Genomic DNA, 18,429 nt, shown 5'->3' with positions numbered 1-18,429 from the left:
TTAGCTAATGCTGCTGAGAAGTACTTCCTGGATCCATTCAGATTAGAGACTTTTGTTGGTGGACTCACCTTTGAATGTTCTTTCTATTTCGCTTTTACTTTTTGCTTTTTATTCAAGACAATTTCATGTTTCAAGGCTCGAAGCTTTCATCCAGCCTCAGTTTTCCCTTTAAAATAACACAATCTTCTTCTACCTGTATGTCCATGATAAAGCACTGCAGAGTCCCAATAGAAAAGAACAATGGAGGAGATTAGGGAGAGCAAGAATACGATGTTTTCTCTGCAGAAAACTGATTTAGAACAGTTATACTGATTACTGTGGCTGTGCATTTCCCCCATTGGAATACAAAGTAATATCACATAATGGCATGTTCATTTTCTACTTACAGTCTCTGTGTTTTGCATTAAAAAATGTAAACATCACAGTCAGGTAACACTAGACAAGTCAGTTACAAAATAAATCATAGCGTGTTGTGTTGCATGTTAAACTGGGCCTACTACAATGTGTAGGTCAGCATATAGTGCCATATATAGACAAGTCAGCAGCAGTTATAGCTTAGCTAATGTTAGGCCTGTTAGCCTCACCCAGAGAGTCGGTCAGATTCTCTTGATTGTTAAGTTTAAATCCATTGGGACACAACATAATAATACAGATAACTGGCCAATATGTTTTAATAGGTTAAATTAGCTTGCTTATATTATTGCATGAGAATTCATGGGAAGACTATAATCAATACTGTTTAAATACATTTTTGTTTTACAAATTAATCTTTGCTGTTGTTGCTGTTCTTTGCATGTTGAACTCATGCTAATGTGTATTTTCAGACACAATTAGATTTCTGAAAAATCTAAAAAACTAAAAAGCGTTCCAAATATTGTGAAACAATACTTTGATGTTCCCCCTGCAGTAACTCTGAGGATAAAGCTGACAAAGTAAACTGTTGAGTGTCTATTGGGTAGCAGTGAGTGAGGGAATGGCGGAGGGTTTTGGTCACAGGTTTTAGCTATCTCTGAGATATTCATTCTGTATGGATTTCATGCACAAAAAACGACCAGACAAATTTCATAAACTACAGAACTGGCAACTTGGAGGGTATTATCCACTTTACACCATTGAAACTTGTCAATAAAATGTTGTATGTGATCAAATTAAAAATACCTCCGATATTTTACTTAAACGACTTATTTTCTCTTGCTTTTCTGTTTTAAATATCATGAAGTTCCTGTACCTGAGAATTCTCAACAGCTTGCTACTGTTGACAACACTCCACTCAACAGGAGAAGGGGCTTACACTGGCTAAACACAGCTATTGCTAACGTAATCTTTACTTTCCCACATCACTGATCAGTTGATCTGAATGTTCAGATTCATGCCAATATCACAAACCCATTTGAAATTAGATCTGTGTAAATCAGCCATTTTGGATTGTTATTGTTGGTAAGACAAAAAGCTCTTCTAGCTTCTTCAAGTCTCATTGTTGCTATTGCTACTGACAGTTTAATACTGACACATCAATTTCACTACCTAGAGGTGTCCGGTTAATCCCCACCCATTGGCCAACCATTCTCAGTTATATATGGTGGTATAAATGATTTTAAACCGCAATGTCTGGGCTACTCTGTATTATATAAGTTTATGCTGCCTTACCTCGTCATGCTAAGTGGAGAACTATCCATTCTTGCACATAGTGTGGTGCCTTTAACAGCTTGTTCACATGGCCTTTGCAGAGCCGAGGCTTTTGACTGAAACCGCTCAGACACGAGCATTAGAAGCAGTTGGTGGAAGGTTTTCATTCGATCGTAGCCAAAAGTCTGGATATCATCAGGCCTGCTACACGCTCTGTAAACAGAGTGGGCATTGAATACATTAGTCCCCGCATCGATTTGAGCCTTTTCTTCCAAACACTGCCTCTCCACACTGCTCCCCCCATCTTAACTCTGTTTCTAAATTTAATTTCCCTTTTCCTCCTTTTTCATCTTCTCCTCTTTGTTTCACGGTGTCATTCTCCTTCCTTTTCACTTCTTCTCAAGTTCTTGAAATATTATATCATTTGTAGAGGCTACAGTGCTCGATGCATGGCTGTAACTACAGCGTACAGGGGGCAAAGTTCTGTAAATTTGTGATGAGCTGACCTTCAGGTAAGGAGGTACTCCCACTTGGGGGTCCTAGCCATTTGATGGTGGCCACGCTGATTGCCTGGTTGAACTAATTTGTACCAGTAGTGTGTATATTCACCAGGCACGCACGCATACAGTGGCGTAGTATTATGTAACCCTCAGTGAAACCTAAACATGGATCTGACCTGACCCTACCTTAAAAACAAGTCTTCTTAAAATAAAATGATTGCATTATGGGGGCTTGTGTCTTGTCCATATGGTAAGTGAATGGTTCTAAATAGATACAAAAAAAAGTAGAAAAAGAAGAAGATGATGTGCGGCAAGTTTATTTGTTTAGCAAAATTCAGAGTTCAAAATGCATTAAAAATAATTTGGAAGACATCAAGAAACAAAACATTACAAAGTGAAGAAATAGGAAAGTAAGCCACAATAGAACAGGGACAGCAGTAAAGAATAGAAGTCACAGTATAGTTCAAAGCTTAATCATTGCTTAGTGAAAAGCAGTGGCAAACAGAAAGTTCTTCAGCCTTGATTTAAAAGAGGTGAGAGTTGGAGCAGACCTGCAGTTTACTGGAAGTTTGTTACAGATATGTGGTGCATAGTAATTGAACGCTGTGTCTCCATGTTCAGTTTTGATTCAAGGGACTGTCCAATGGCTTTTAGACAGTCCTGTAAAGACACCGTAACAGTAGACGAGTTTGCTGAAGATAAATGCATGGACAAGTTATTTCAGAATCCTGCCGAGACATAAGTCCTCTTATCCTGGATATATTCTTATGGCGATAGTAGGCTGACCGTATAATTGTCTTAGTGTGGCTGCTGAAATTTAGGTCTGAGTCCATGATCACACAGAGGTTTCCGGCTTGGTTTATAGTTTTCAACATTACAGATTGAAGTTGAGCAGAAACTGTTAGTCAATCCTCCTTAGCTCTAAAAACAATTACTTCAGTCTTATCTTTGTTTAACTGAAGAAAGGTCTGACACATCCAATCGTGATTTGATCAATGTATCCACTCAGCGGTTGTATGGGATTATAGTCCCCTGGTGATATGGTTATATACATGTGTGTGTCATCTGCATAACTATGGTAACATATTTTGTTGTTTACAATTATCTGAGCTAGAGGGAGCATGTCATTGTTGTATACCAGAGGCCCCCAGGACGGAGCCCTGGGGTACTCCACATATCATTTTCATACGCTCAGATGTGTAATTACCTATAGACATAAAGTAGTCTATATCATTTAGATAGGATTTAAACCAATTTAGTGCTGTACCAGAGTCCCACCCAGTTTTCTAGTCGGTCACTTGTATATTGCGGTCGACCGTGTCAAACGCAGCACTAAGATCCAGTAATACCAAGACTGAAATTTTGCCACTGTCTGAGTTTGGAAAAAATGGATAAAAAAACAACACTTTGAATCCAATATGTGTGGTGTGGTGGATTTTCTACTGACGCTGCAGCCATTTCTGATTCACACACTAACACTCACCTTGTTTACAGACTAACTTGAGATACCACATTATTTGGACCTTATGAAATCATTGTGACTTTGTTCTTAGTTTATTGAAGAAAATATCCTCTGGTCTCCACCCAACTATTATCTCCAGACATGGAGCCAGCAGCTTCAGAGGAGTCATGTAACTTGAAACAAAAACCAAGACAGGCTGGAGGTCTGTTCATTTATTTATGTATTACTGTAAAGCTGTGTTGATTTGTTACTCAGGCTCAGATTGTGTGTTTATGTGTCTGTGTTTCATATTTATCTATATGTGAGGGTCTGTTAGTTTATTTGGCAGTTTAAGTGCTTGTATCCTTGTGTGCGTGAGCTGGTGTGTGTGCATGTGTGTGTGTGTGAGTGAGTGGACGGGGGTGGGGCAGGGCCAGACCAGTGGTTGTTGTTTGGCAGGCTGTCCTGTCGCCTCAGCTCTGGTCTGATCAGTACCAACAGACCCGGTTAGCGCTGAGCTAAGAGTGCAAAAGCATGTCAAGCAACACACAGCTGTTTACCTACCAGGCCGCAAACACTCCACACCGACACGCCTCAGTCCTGATGAATAATACACACACCACCAGACGGCCACTGCTGAATGCACCTACGGTATACGTGTGTGTGTGTGTGTTTAATAAATTCCAGTTTTAAGTTTGAGTTATTGTGATGACTTGGAAGAGAGAATGACCCCCGGTCTTGGATGTCAGATGCCCGTCAATAACTCTTATGGTTCATGAGTAGCCACATAAAGTAATATTTGTTTTTTTATTTTTGTTGGTATTTTTTTTTTTTTTGGGGGGGGGGGGGGTAGTTTTGGAATAGTTTAACATCCAAAGCCTTTCATGACAAGCAAACATCTGTTTGACACATCATCTCTAATGATTTGACATTTGAATGATAAATACCCTCATTGGCTTTCTTAATGAGAATTACATGAGAAGTTTGATCATTCTCCAAAACATTTTGGTGGTATTGATCTTCTCATCTAACTGTTGGCAAGACAGAACATTTCTTAAGATGCCAAAAGTCATCGGGCAGAAGCTTCAATGGATTGCAACAATTGTGTTTCTCATGCTTTTCAAGGAAAAAGCTTCAAAGATGTAATTTGTAAATAGGAGAAGAATTCAAAGGTTGATCCAAAAATATAGGGGGCAGTATATCACCACATTAACTTACATCTACTGCTCTTTGTTGGCTATCCCTGGATGTAGCTTACCACCGTCAGCAGGGTAGGTCAGTTTGAGCCGCCATGGGATGGGCATGAAGCAGCAGAGGAAAGAGGGAGAGTCAGGCATCAGCACAGGTGAAAATGGCATGTGAAGAAGAAATATTTCCAAATCTTGCGCTGTTAATGAATTAATTATTTCCACTGTGAAAAGAGAAACCAAAACTGTGTCGGGGTGAGCTGGGGCTAGCTGGTTAGCATGCTAGTCTCATGCTAGCAACATCGGACATGTTTTTTCATGTTTTAACAACATTCTGGCTTAATCTTACAAATTGTGCCTTTAGCCCACGATTTAGTACATATTTTCCAAATTCAGCTTAAAACATTGACCGGAAGTATTTAAAGTGTATTTAAAGCATCAAATAGAAAAACATTGGCTCAGTCAGTCTGACACCTTGTCTGTAATGAAGCCAACCACCCTAACCAAGGCATCTGGACAAAAGCAGCACTGCAGCATGGAAGGAGTTAAAATGCAGTGAGGGAGAAGAAAGGGTCTGCTTAGGGGGAAAAAAAAGCTGCGATCTCCTTTATTGTTGAGTTTAATTAAATTTTCAGCTCTAATTACAATTAAGCCACTTAGTATGTATAATAATGTTTGCATCACAGAGCAGCACAGATGCAGTCCATCAACGCAATTAAATATTAAAATGGCTGTGGCTGTATTAATAGCAACGTGGTGTGCTAGTCACTTTGTGCCTGTGTGTGTGTGTATTTGTGTGTGTGTATACAAGCCAAGCCATTGCAGAGGGGACTCCCTTGATACTGCTGCTGTCGCCTGGAGACCTACAGCACCATCCTTAGTGCCACCAGTGAGCCCACTGCCTATATGACCTATATTCACTGCACCGCTCTCTGTCACTAAATGAGAAAAAACACAGTGAGGTGGATAGAAAAATCCCACGAGTGTATAAATATTCCTGAGCTGAAGAATCAGTGTACTGTAAGTCTAATGCAAAATTAGTGTTTTGGTACAAAATTATTCATGACTGCACATAATGAGTGCATTTTTAAGTCAAAGTGATGATTTGCTTGATTCACCTCTGCTCCCAGCCCTCCCTCTATGACCCCCTCATGATTTCTCTTTTCTCATTTTTATCTTCATAACTGTGGTTTGGATGCACACAAGCACATCCTATACACACCACACATGGACACACTTACGCATGCAGAGAAACTCACCTTCACACAAATTCAGAAAAATGCATTCACACACACACACACACACACACACACACACACACACACACACACACACACAGTCATTCCCTCACTTCCCTCTCATTCTGCATTATTTAGGGAATCAGCGCCTGCAAACATGGTAAACAAGAGTGTGTTGGGTTGTGTGAGGCGATAATGGGCAGGGCACTGATGCCATGCAGGAACAAAGGCACTCTTTAGCAACCAAAACTGCTAGGAAGTCATCTTCACTCAACTGTCGTGAGATCATAAACCTTGATCACTTGATCCAATTTATACACATGAACATGCCACTGCAGACTGTTCTTTTGTGTTCAGCATTTACCTTCTGTTAACATACACACACAGTAAGTGAATATATTACACATTACACATTACTCTCAAAAATAGTAATGCCTTACATTAGATGATTACTCCCTGAAGAAAGTAATTAGTTACATTACTTGTTACATAACTCGTTACATTCATGTTGCTCCATGGCTCCTTAGCAACAAGCTTTGTGTGTGTGCGTGCTGTCTCTGTAGGTGCTTCATTAAGTTTGAGGTAGTGTTAGCAGCGGTGGAGAGAAGTTTCCAACAGGGGAAAAGTGTGCACCTTACAGTCAAGTTATTATCCTGACGTTCAACAAATTCAAAGCAATGTTTGTATCTCCAACCGTCAAAAGTGGCTTTACGCAGCGGGGGGACTTCAGGCAAGTCGCATGCAGAAGCATGTTCTGCTCATGTTGTTGACACTGCCATTGTTATCCTATCTCCCCTTGTGGGTGGCGACTAACCAATCGGTGATGGTGAAAGATACCTCGTGCCAAACTCCAACCAATCACTGTTCACTGCCAAACTCCAACCAATCACTGTTCCATATATACATGTATATATATGTTCATTTTCAATGAATAACTAGGAATAAGGGCTATGAATATTCTGTGTTTTAAACTGACACATATGGCCATATTAAGTAGCTACACGTGACACACTATGCTACACTCTGTTCAAAGTGTTTGTGGTTATTCATACTGTGAGTCTTATAGTTGAATCTGCACCACTTGCAGTCTACACCTCCGCAGCCGACTGTAAACACACCAGCTTCACTCAAATGATTCGGAGGACTGGTGTTTTCCTGCTGCAATGCCTGCTTTGGTCTGAATGAGGCCTAACAGAAACAGTGATGTCAGTCAGCCAACCTTTTTTGAATATAATATGTAGATGAGTATTCTGTCTCTACCAAGAGTTAAAGCATTTTGATTGATTTGGTCAAATTTCCTTTTGTCTGAATCAGCAGATGCAACCGTTGGCAAACCGTTGGCACAAGCTTGCTGAAGCGGACCGCTGTCAACCAGCTAAAAATCGCCTGTGGACCCCATTCCCCCTTACCATAGACAAGGCAGCCCGTCTGTGATTTTTATCTGAAACATCACGTTGTACGTCACTGACGTTGTTGAAGTCACTGACGTTGTTGAAGTCACTGACGACGCTGACGTCATGTTTCAGGTCACGAATGCGCTGGAAACAGATGTAACAGAAGAGAAAACAACAACAGACCCACTGTGCAAGAAGCGTCTGTAAAATGGTGGATACATTCTTTTCAGTGTCGCAACTCCCGCAAAACGATTTGTTTCACTATCATAAGATGAGCCATTCAAAAACATTTTGGAAAGAATAGAAAAGGAACAGGATTAAATTATTTATCCCCATTCAAGTAAGTCGGTCGCTAAACCGGATGTTAGTCTACGATTCAGGTATTTTCACCCTTGGGAAGTCAAGATTTTTTGGCTTCCAAACACCACTGAGCAGCTTTCACAGGAATGAACAGGGCTCCACCTCCAACACCATGTCCAGTAATAAAACGTCCTTGAATGGGCTGCATCGGTTGGTTGTGGCTCAGGGGTAGAACCAGTGTCTTGCTATCAGAGGGTTGCTGGTTCAATTCCCCTGGACTGCATGTCAAAATTCTTGAGCCAAAACTGCTCCTGATGTGCTGGTCAGCACCTTGCATGGCAGCCACTGCCACCAGTGTATGTATGTATGAATTACAGTGAGTTGCTTTGGACAAAAATGTCTGCTAAATGGCCGAAAATCCTTCCTTATTAATGCACCGCCACCAGATGCTGATAAAGCATCATTCCTGCGGGTGCTAGAATTTAGCGTGTTCACCCAGCTCTTACGTTTAGATCAATGCCGAGCCGAGCCGACATGAAAAAAACCTGTGTCTACTGCAGAGTCAATTGACCAGAGTGTAAATGGAGAGTTTACACACTCCCATTGCACAAAAAAGCTTGATCTGAGCATGTTTAATTGAGATTTTTGACCAGTGGAAAAGGGGTATAAGTGTTACCTGGTCAATACAAACATAAACGAGCTAGCAGCTGATACCTTTTGTGGTGATTTTGGCATTTTACTGCCAGGACTGGCCTCCTCATATGCAAAACAGATTTCCCATGACACATATCTCAGGGGCACTTTCTCTGCATCCTGAGTTTACTGCTGCCAAACACGATTGCTACAAACAACAATGAGAATACAAATTTAGAACTGTGGCAGTCAGACCTTCTTCAGCACTGACACAGGGCTGGCTATGCCAGAATTGATATCCTCTAAGTTGCCAGTGTCACTGATTCAAATTGATTTTTGACACAGTTATGATTTTTATTAGCATGAATGAGAGGTGGAAAGTACAAGGATGTTGTGATTGTTGACTTTTTTTGAGGTACAAGAGTCAAAAGGATTTGCCCAAAGTGGTGATATGTACACTAATGGTAGAGACTGCAATGTGCAATAGGAGCAACACAGCCCTTTCTATCCAAAGCACCCCACCATATATCTATGCTAAGCCATTCAAACACACTAACTTGTGAAATAGCCATCATGAGAAATATGGTGCTAAGTAAATAGTACACAGGGAATGAGCCACAGACCTTCTGATTAGTGGATGACCTGCCCTCCCTCCTGAGCCACAGCATCTTACTGTAATCTGTTTAGCTGTAGCTACAGCTGTAAAAAAAAAAAAAAAAAAAGTAGTGGGGTAAAATAAACAATATCAATAATGGTCTAAAATGTATGAGTACAAATTAAAAAAAAAAAAACGGAAATACTTGAGTAGTTCCCTAAGAATTGCACTTGAATAAAGCTATAAACAAAGGTTACTTTCCACACATGCAATGACAAATACACTCATTTGTGGAAATGGTGTTCATCTTCAGGCCAGTTTTAGATGTGTATCGTGATCGCTGTTGGAATGTGTGGGGAAAACTCGGCAGTAAAATTGAGCGAATGGGCCTGCGTCTGGCCCCGGCTAGGCATGCGCTGATAAATATAGATGCCGCTGAGGCAGTCTAAATACAAGGCTGTTCTTTGCTGTAATAGATGGGTGTCGCTAACCTATGGTGCAATCACGCTAGATTCCACAGAAATATTTCTGCACAGTGGCAAACAAACAAAGCAAAAAACAAAAGCATGGAGCAGGCCATGCTAATCATGAGGCAGGGCTAGGCGTCTGTGGCCAGGGCGGTGTAGATGGTGTGTGTGTGTGTGTGTAATGTGTGTGTTTGTGTTTGTGCGCAGCAATGACTATGACAACCACCACTGACCCTTATGGACCACAGGACCTCTCCACAGTAGAACAAAAACCAATGACTGTGTGTGTGTGTGTGTGTGTAGGTGTGTGTGTGTGTGTGTGCAGTTACTTTATAGTGTGCTAGTGCATGGATGTGTGTACGTGCAGAGGGAATAGGGTGATATTTATGACCAGGGATTATCCTGAGGACACTCAGTCCAAAGGTTGCTCTGCTGTCTGTCTGTGTTTCTGGGCGCATCATTAACCAACATTTAACTGCTGGCTTATGAGTACAATTTAACAACCTGGGCCGTCCTCTTCTGTATAAGTCACACAACACACCCATTCAATACTGCCGCTTCCCTCCAATATCCGGACTGTTAAAGCACTATTTATCAACCAATGAAATGGCAATAATCCCCCGATAAAAGTGCACTGGCTCACCTTTATCAACTCACATGTGTTTCAACAATCTATACTCCTTTGTAAAAATATGGATGACCTTATGAAGGCTCTTTTCCATGTCACACACACACACACATGCAAACATGCATGCACACACGCACGCAGGCACACACACACACGCAAACATATGCATGCACACACACAAAAGTCATCAGCTGCCACAGCCTGTGGTGATTTGCAGGGCAGCTGTTGTAATAGAGTGGGTTGATGTGAAACAGTTTACACACACAATTACTATTAATACCAAAGACACATGCGCCTCCGCTATTTATCCAGCTCACACTGTGCCATCTTTTGGACGTGAAGCGCGACTGATTAGGCTGCTCTGTGTGTGTGTGAGTGTGTGTGTGTTCATGTATGTTTGAGGGAGAAAGACAGAGCTAAGAGGCAGGAGGCAGTCTAGCGTGAGGGACACACCTGTTAGGGACACACACAAGCGTAGGCAGACACGAACATTCAGACAGAGAGCAGCTCACAGGCAAGGTTATCACACAATACGAGTATTTGGTGGCCCGGCAGGTTGAGTGTGAGTGGGCCGTAATTATAAGGATGATTGAAGGGTCAGTGTTGCTTTGGTTTGGTCTCTGTGTGAAATGTGACGATACTGTTATCAGAGTTGTCACGTCTCTATTGAATTTGGTGAATTTATTGTTTTATATATGAACAGGTTGATACTTCTTAGATTGATGATGGGCTGAGTCTTTAGAAATCACCTTGCCCGCTCAACTTTCTGTTGGGTAACTTCTGGTAGGACTAGTTGTTCGTGTAAAAGCGACTTTGTTAAACCTACGATAATTGTAAGCAGATTGCTGGTGAAGTCATGCTGATTAACAGGAGTGAAGATATATCTACTTTTCAATCCCCAAAAGTAAAAAAAAAACCTCTGATCTCTCTTCCCATTGGTTAACAACTCCGGATCAGAGGGGAGTCTGAAGTCAATCTTGGTGTTTATTCCTCCAGATGGTCTTGCTCTGCACCTGACTTACTCCTCCAGAGCTGGCCAGCTCTGAGCAGCAGCTACCCCCACCCAACTCTGCCAGGCCCTCCCCAAACAGCTCCAGGCAAAAGATGTTTTGTTTGTTTTGATAGAGACACCCCTAGCGGTAGAAATTATATTTATTTTCTGATATAATTTCGTTGTCATCTCATGCATTGAAGCTTTATGAAGTTTAAACTGACTTAAATATATGGCTTTGTGTGTTTAATAATCGAACCATTCCACTGGACGCTTGTGCATCATAATATTGAGTGGTATGGTGAATGGTGCACACCAAAAATAAGGTTTTGTTAATAGCAGTTACTTATTTTTGAAATGCTCCATATTATTTTATGTTTGACCTACTTCTTGTCCACATTTGATCTTTGTCAAGAAAAGTTTAACTTAATTTCACCAAGTTAAAAGTCGCCAAATGGAATTGAGATCAAAGCTGCTTTTCAAGCTGGGACAAGTTAATCTCCATAGTCCAAACAGGGCTGTGATAAAAGGAGATGAAAAGTGTTTGGCATTTTTAGAAAGCAGATACTACAGCAAAAAAGGTTCCAAAGATGACATTAGTAAAGACCTTACTTTTATATCATGGATAAGGAAAAAAAGAAACAATGGTTACAACAATGCATAAGATTTAAAGTAAATAGTTTTTGAATGCAAACAAATTTAGTTGTATCAATGTTAATATTAAGTGCTGCAGCAGATACCAAGTTATCTTTGAATATGGACAGCAGGCCCCAGCAGTATGTGACATGTTTTCAGAAAAGAACAATGAAGGAAACACTGAATGAGAGACTGTCTTGGTTACAGAAGCTAGTGGCCTTTGGATCTCTGTAGATTTCTGTGACAGCAGAACTTTTTACTTTTCATATTAGGAAAAGCACATGTGTTACTCATAACATAACAATGGCAATGCTTTTTTTCAAGTATCCCAGTAAACCATGACAGTGAGCCAGCATGAACAATACCATGACTCTGAAACTGAAGCAGCTAAATGCAATTTTGGCCATTGTTCATGTTACTATTTATACCTGTGCTTTTTTCCTTTTGTGACAGTGGCAGTTTGTGGCAAATAAACATACTGTAAAAATGCCGACAAAATACTTAATTTGAATCACAGTAGCCTGATAAAAGAGTTAGAGATAAAATAGGAGGTTTGTAGTGACAAAAAAGCATAAGAATTTCAGATTATTATTTCTGAGGTTTACCCTGTACTACAGTTGTTATAAAACAGCATTCATGTGAATGTGTGTGTAGTAATAGTTTACCTAAGAGTGCAATCATTGATGAAAAGACAAAACTTATTAAAAGGAGTTACAAGACACTTTTCTTGCTTTGAAAATCAAACAGTAAGTCGTGTTTCAGATTACTGATTATTTGTCTCAGACCTCAGACCTTTGATTCCATTCTCTCCACCGAGGTGAAGATGAAAATGGACTGTAACCAGTTCAGTCAGACAGTCAAGGTTATTTGAATTATTTTTACATTTTTATTTTATTTTGCTATATTTAACCCTGTGTACACACCCACACACACACATACACCCCCCCCCCCCCCCCCCCCACACACACACACACACACACATTTTCCTGAGGCAGCTCTTCAACTTTAATATCATCACTGACATTTTTATCTCACTGCCACAGTATTATTGCGTGTGTTACAAAACGTTTAACCTCTCTGCTACTGTACAGCCTCCTACACACTTATACACAGACCTTCATACAGTAGCTGTTTCAGCCCACCTGCAGCAGAGAGACCTCATAAAAAACTGATGCTAAGAGTCAGATCATAAAAGTCATACCACACTGACAAACATACAGCACAGTATACAGTATGTGTGCCTGCCGAGCCATACACTGCAGTAGCCACTTCTGGACATTTCCAATATGAAGTTGTCAGCTGTGGTGATTTCTCTATATGTCAATGTGGTTACTGTGATAATATATTGAAACTATGAGTATGTGCACATACAAAATGAGGGAGTAGGGATAAGTGGTAGGGGCAAGTTGTGTTTTGGGACTGGGCCTTAGAGTGTGTACTAAATCTCTCTTACTGTTACTTTCACTCCTTTCTAACTTTCTCTACAGGATTGGCCTGTTATGCTCTCATGCAAATCACCCTAGTCCATTCCTCCGATAGAGCCATTTCCTCTCACTTTTGTCCTTCGTCTCGCTTCTCCCTCCGTCTCCTCCTGCTGCTGTCTCTCCCCTCTTCCCTTCTACTCCCTTGTTTCCCTGGTTGCCAGAGTGGACCAGATGCCAGTTCAAGGGACCTTCAAATCCCCCCATTGCTCCAGACACACACACGCACACTGCAACATATTGGTTCATAATTAATGAAATTAGCGGCTTTATCTGCTATGAAGAGTCTTGTGTCTTTCTCTGGCTGACTGGAGAGAGACAGATAGAGTGGGGAGAAGACGGGGAGGAGGGGGTGAAAGGAGGGAGAGATTGATGGGAAAGACACAACTGATTAACAGGAGTGGCACTAATGAGTAGAGAGAGTTGAGAGCAAGTGCATACATCCGATGTTTCAACTGAGTCAGAGAGGAAATGATTGGGGAAAAGTTTGAAACAGTGTGAAATGTGGCACCAGCAGAACTGTGAAATGGTGTATCCTTTAATATTCCAACACAAAATGCGGCAGTCAACATGCATTTCAATTAGCTGTTTTGAGAGTCTGTCAGCTTACCAGTTGTGTTAGCAGTCAGTTAATTACAAGTACTGAAAAGTGCAGATCAATGACGTGTAGTGGAAAAGCAATTGCACGCAGCCCGAGCTGTTAGTGAGAGCAGGGTTGCCAGATATTTGATTAACCCCCTATTAGCGTGGACAGTATTTGCCCACAGAGGAGCCTTTGTGGTGACAGCAAGCGCCTGATGAGTGTCCATCACTGATTAACAGTGAGAAGCTCCAACCACGTACAATCACATCAAACATCTTGACTCATACACAGTACTCATAGTCTTTTCCCAAAATTAGTTTAGCAGAAATGTACTGTTTCAGCTCTGTAATAATCATTGCGTTGTATTAATCTCTATCTTCAACTCATCAAGGAATATTTACACCACAAAAGCTCTGCTACCAGTCCTCTGGGTGTCTTTAGTCAGCCTGCGTGGTTCCTGTCCCACCCAGCCTCTGTGTTAACACACACGCATGCATGCACAAACACACACACACACACACACACACACACACACACACACACACACACACACACATACACATCAACTGCAGTTTAGACTAGGTGAGTAAATTGTTTTTTATTCTTGAGGTATTTATCAACCACGGTGTTGCCCGTTGGACCAATGGCTTCCGTAATGGATCTGATTAATGGCAGCTTATTAACAAAAGCTCTGTTGTTCAGGCCCTGAGGGCTCTGTGTAATTCTAGAGCGCAGTGCTGATATAATGGCCTATTTTAGGAGCTCTGTGATTAAGCACCATTAAGCAGCAAGCAAAGCCAGGCTTTGGACAACTTCAATGGCAGCAAACGTAAACGCAACTGGTCCCAAGAGCCCCTCCATCCCTCTCTGTCTGTCTCCCTCCGTCTCTCTCTGTCTGCCTCTGTTATTGAAATAGAGGGCGGTATTTAAATTGAGTTTAGAGAAGGTTTCTCAGGGGGACAAAATGTATCTAAAATTTGTTCAAACAGTAAAGACATATCATGTCACTAGCCATTGACAAAATGGGAAATCCATGTTGTGGAGGGGGTATTGGAAAGCCCGCCCCCTCTGTGAAATTATGAGACTGAATTAATCTGTCCATGCATCTGTGACTTTGTGCAGTGTACGTCATTTCTTACATGTTAGTATGAAGAAGGGGAGTATAAAGTGAGGCTGGCGCCATGCCAGACTGCATCCCCAGACAGAGACTGCAGTAACTGAGATCCCTGCATCAGCATGCTAATGGCTAACTTGGTTCCATTTTCTCCTTACCTGCATGCTAATCTGGTTAGACTAGTTTCAGACCACACAGTCAGCCACTCACACAGTCAGGTCCAATAGAAATAAGCCTTTTGTTGGTAAAACAATTGCTGAGCCCCCTCTTGCTTCTGCTGTCAGTCTGTTCTAGTATGGCACAGGTTGATGGAGTGTACATTGAGCCAAATCGAAAAGCAAGTCAGAGCTTTTAACTCTAAAAGCACTCCCACACTGGAGAAATATTAGAGAGTGGACTGATTCAAAGGTGTAACATGTCAGACATGGTCATCTGTGGAAACTTCAGAAGTACATAGGTAGCTTCAAAAATCTTCGCTAACTGCTGCTCACTGTACTCTTTGCTGTGGCTATCTTTGGCTGAAGCAACTAGCTTAGGCTTGTTAACTCAGTTGGTCCTGCAGCGTAGTGGCTGAGTTTGTCTGGACTGTGACCGCGGATTACGGGGAGAGTCTGGGCAGACAATGGAACTCAGCTAAACTGGGCTCAACATGAAACAGAGAAACTTTCATTCAAAAGATTTGGTTGGGCTGTCAAAGTTAACACGTTAACAAAATATTGTGATTAATTTTCGATCAGTCGCGAGTTAACTATGGACAAAATGCAATTAATCGCAATTAAAAAAAAATTAATCATATGACAGCCCTAATTTTTTTAGATAAGTAAAATAGGTTTAAGAATATTTACTCTGACATTTTGTGAGTTTATTTGGAAAATCAATCTTGGAGGGCTTCTGGAATGTAGAGATGTCACTTATATAGTCTGCGGGGCAATCAGGCTCTTTGCCTCTTATTGGTTATTACACAACAGGACAGGCCAGGGCGCGCCTGTTAGCATGGTAACCTACGTAGGTAACTCCGCAACACATGACATCATTTCATATAACAGGGTTTTTCCTGGCACCAAATTGGGCGTTGGTAGTAGGCGAATCACTTCCACCACCCTATTGGGCAGACCAAGGTTGTGGCGAAAAGTTTTTGATTGGTGCCAATTAAACACCGTTTCAGAAACTTTAGGCTAATCAGGTTTTATAAAAAACTCAAAAAGATGGCAAAACGCTTCCTTATTCTCTCTAAGCTTTCCAGCTCCTCCTTTACTTTTTGATATTAACTTTCTCCAAGCAATATACGAATAGATAGAAAATAAGTTGTAACCTAAAACCAACTGTAATAGGGGCTGGTGTAAGCGAAAGCATCCGACCAGCTCAACAAGGCGGCAGCCCACTGGGACTTGCCCCGGTGTGCCAGATGACCACTCCACCACTGCACCTGTTTGAATATCAGGACACTGCCAGTCACCGAAGGCTGTTCAGTCTGGAGGAACTTTCTTTCTAAGAAAACTGAAATGTATTTTCTTCCTCTGCTTCCATTCTGGGATGTGGATGTAGTCAGGCACTGGGGCAGCTGCAATCATTGTATGTTAAAAAACTGTGATGAAGACGTGAAATGATTATATTGTGGTGCTTTTCATGATGTTGTGCATATTTTTCTGTCTCTATGATTCTGCTCGTCACTTCCATTCTTCCACTGTTTGTCTTCTGCTGTCATTCTCAACAGGAAGACTCTTCACCCTTCCTGCTGTTTTCACTGTCCACCTCCTCCCTCCCTTCCTCCCCCCTTCTATCCCACCCTTCATCTCTCCCCAGACCCTGGCATTCTCCCCTGGCTCCTCTGGGGAGGGCGGTAATAATTATTATGTAAATAAATACGCCTGCTGTAATCACATTCGTGCCACTGATCCAATTAGAGAGCTGATAGCAGGCGGCTGATTGCGTGGACTGGCGGCTGATGGTCAGGGCCTGTGTGCCTGTCTGACTGGCCGGCCAAGGTAGCTGGGGGAACACAAATTAGCAGGCTAGCAGACTGACGTAATGAAAGCCGTTTGGTGCCGCGCTGCATGCAGTCATGTACTCTGAATAATGCTCTTTGACCAGGACCCTGCATGTCTGCCAGCCTCGCAGTCTGCTCGCTGAGTTGCCTGTCACTGAAGTGTGTTTGTGTGTGAGTGTGTGTGTGTGTGTGTGTGTGTGTGATGGTCTGTATTTCTGCTATCATGATCCCTGGCTCTGGATCACTTTCACCATACATCAGCTTATCACCAATTACTGCCTTGTTCTGATTCTCATCAGCTTAATGATGCTCCATTGAGACCATCATCGTCAGGCCTCTATCAGCCTCACCCTTCACCCTCCGTCTACACTCAGCTCACTGTCCACTTGTCAGTTTGGGATTTTCTTTGAGTGCATGACGTATTTTCATTGACTGAATCTTTTTTTGTGTGTCTTTTGTTCTTCATGAATGTAATAAGGGAGCTACAAGAACCATTGTTGTTCTTTGGGCTTTAGAGACTATATTTTTCCGTCCTTGATATGAATATAGTGCCTCAAGTTTCCATTGTGGTACATGGTTTACTCCAAGTGTATTGCACAGAAGATAACATTTGTTTGATTGGACAGATCTTTATATGTCTATTTTGGGGTTTGCTTCAATGGCCTCTGGAAATCATGGCTTCAGTGTTTTCCTCTTTTGGGTAAAGGCAGGAATGTTGCACCACTTTTAATACAGGGGGAAACTTGAATCTGGGCAGGAAGAACGGGCAAGTGGTCTGAATATGATAACTCTTTACATTACAGATACCACAGTTCAGGAGTGTCTATGTGAAATATGTCACTTTTGTGGCATTATCATCGCACTGCCAACCGTAGCCCATACTTTCCAAGGGTGTGGGCACAGGAGAGTGGTTAAAGGAGGTGGGGGCATTAGTTCTAACCTCAACATTTGCCCAGGGGCCATACTCCCACCACCATGTGTCAGTTGAGTAGACTACTGTTAATGTTGGGAAGTAATGTATGGGTCCCAGTGCTAACTCCCTGCCTTTTACATCTCAATCAGGTCACTCTAGTTTATTTATATATTGTCAGGGGGCAGAGAGGAGGGAGCATGGGGGCTAACAGATGAATGTGGCAGTTTTTTTTTCCTCTTCCTCTCTCACTATTTAGTTAGCAAAAAGCTTTTATAATGAATTTGAAAGGCGGCACATATCCAAGCGTTTGAAATTCCCAGAGCACTGCTAAGTGAAAGGGGGGCAGAGGGGCGGGGTGGGATAGAAGCCGAAAAACAAAATGCATTAACTCACAAAATGTGGAAGGGATTAAAAAAAACAAAAAAAAAACAAGACTAAATTAATACGTCTTCATTTTTCCCATGCTGTTTTCTTTCCTCATTTCTTCATTAGTATTTTCCTTTTCTGTCTCTTTCTCCTACCCCTCCTTCTGCTGCCCTCGAAATTTTGCTTTTACCCAGTTGGTCGCACGCTATTAAACAAACAGTCCTAATATTTTGAGCTGGCTGGCAGTTTGAATTTCATCTCGCCGACGCATCTTGTTTCTCTCAAGCTCTGACTGTTTTGACATGCGCCCCGATTAAATTATAAACAAGCAGGCCTCCTGATGGTGATG

The sequence above is a fragment of the Sparus aurata genome, chromosome 9 (assembly GCF_900880675.1).
Source record: "Sparus aurata chromosome 9, fSpaAur1.1, whole genome shotgun sequence".
Classification (NCBI taxonomy): domain Eukaryota; kingdom Metazoa; phylum Chordata; class Actinopteri; order Spariformes; family Sparidae; genus Sparus; species Sparus aurata.
Note: the sequence above shows the minus strand (reverse complement) of the source record.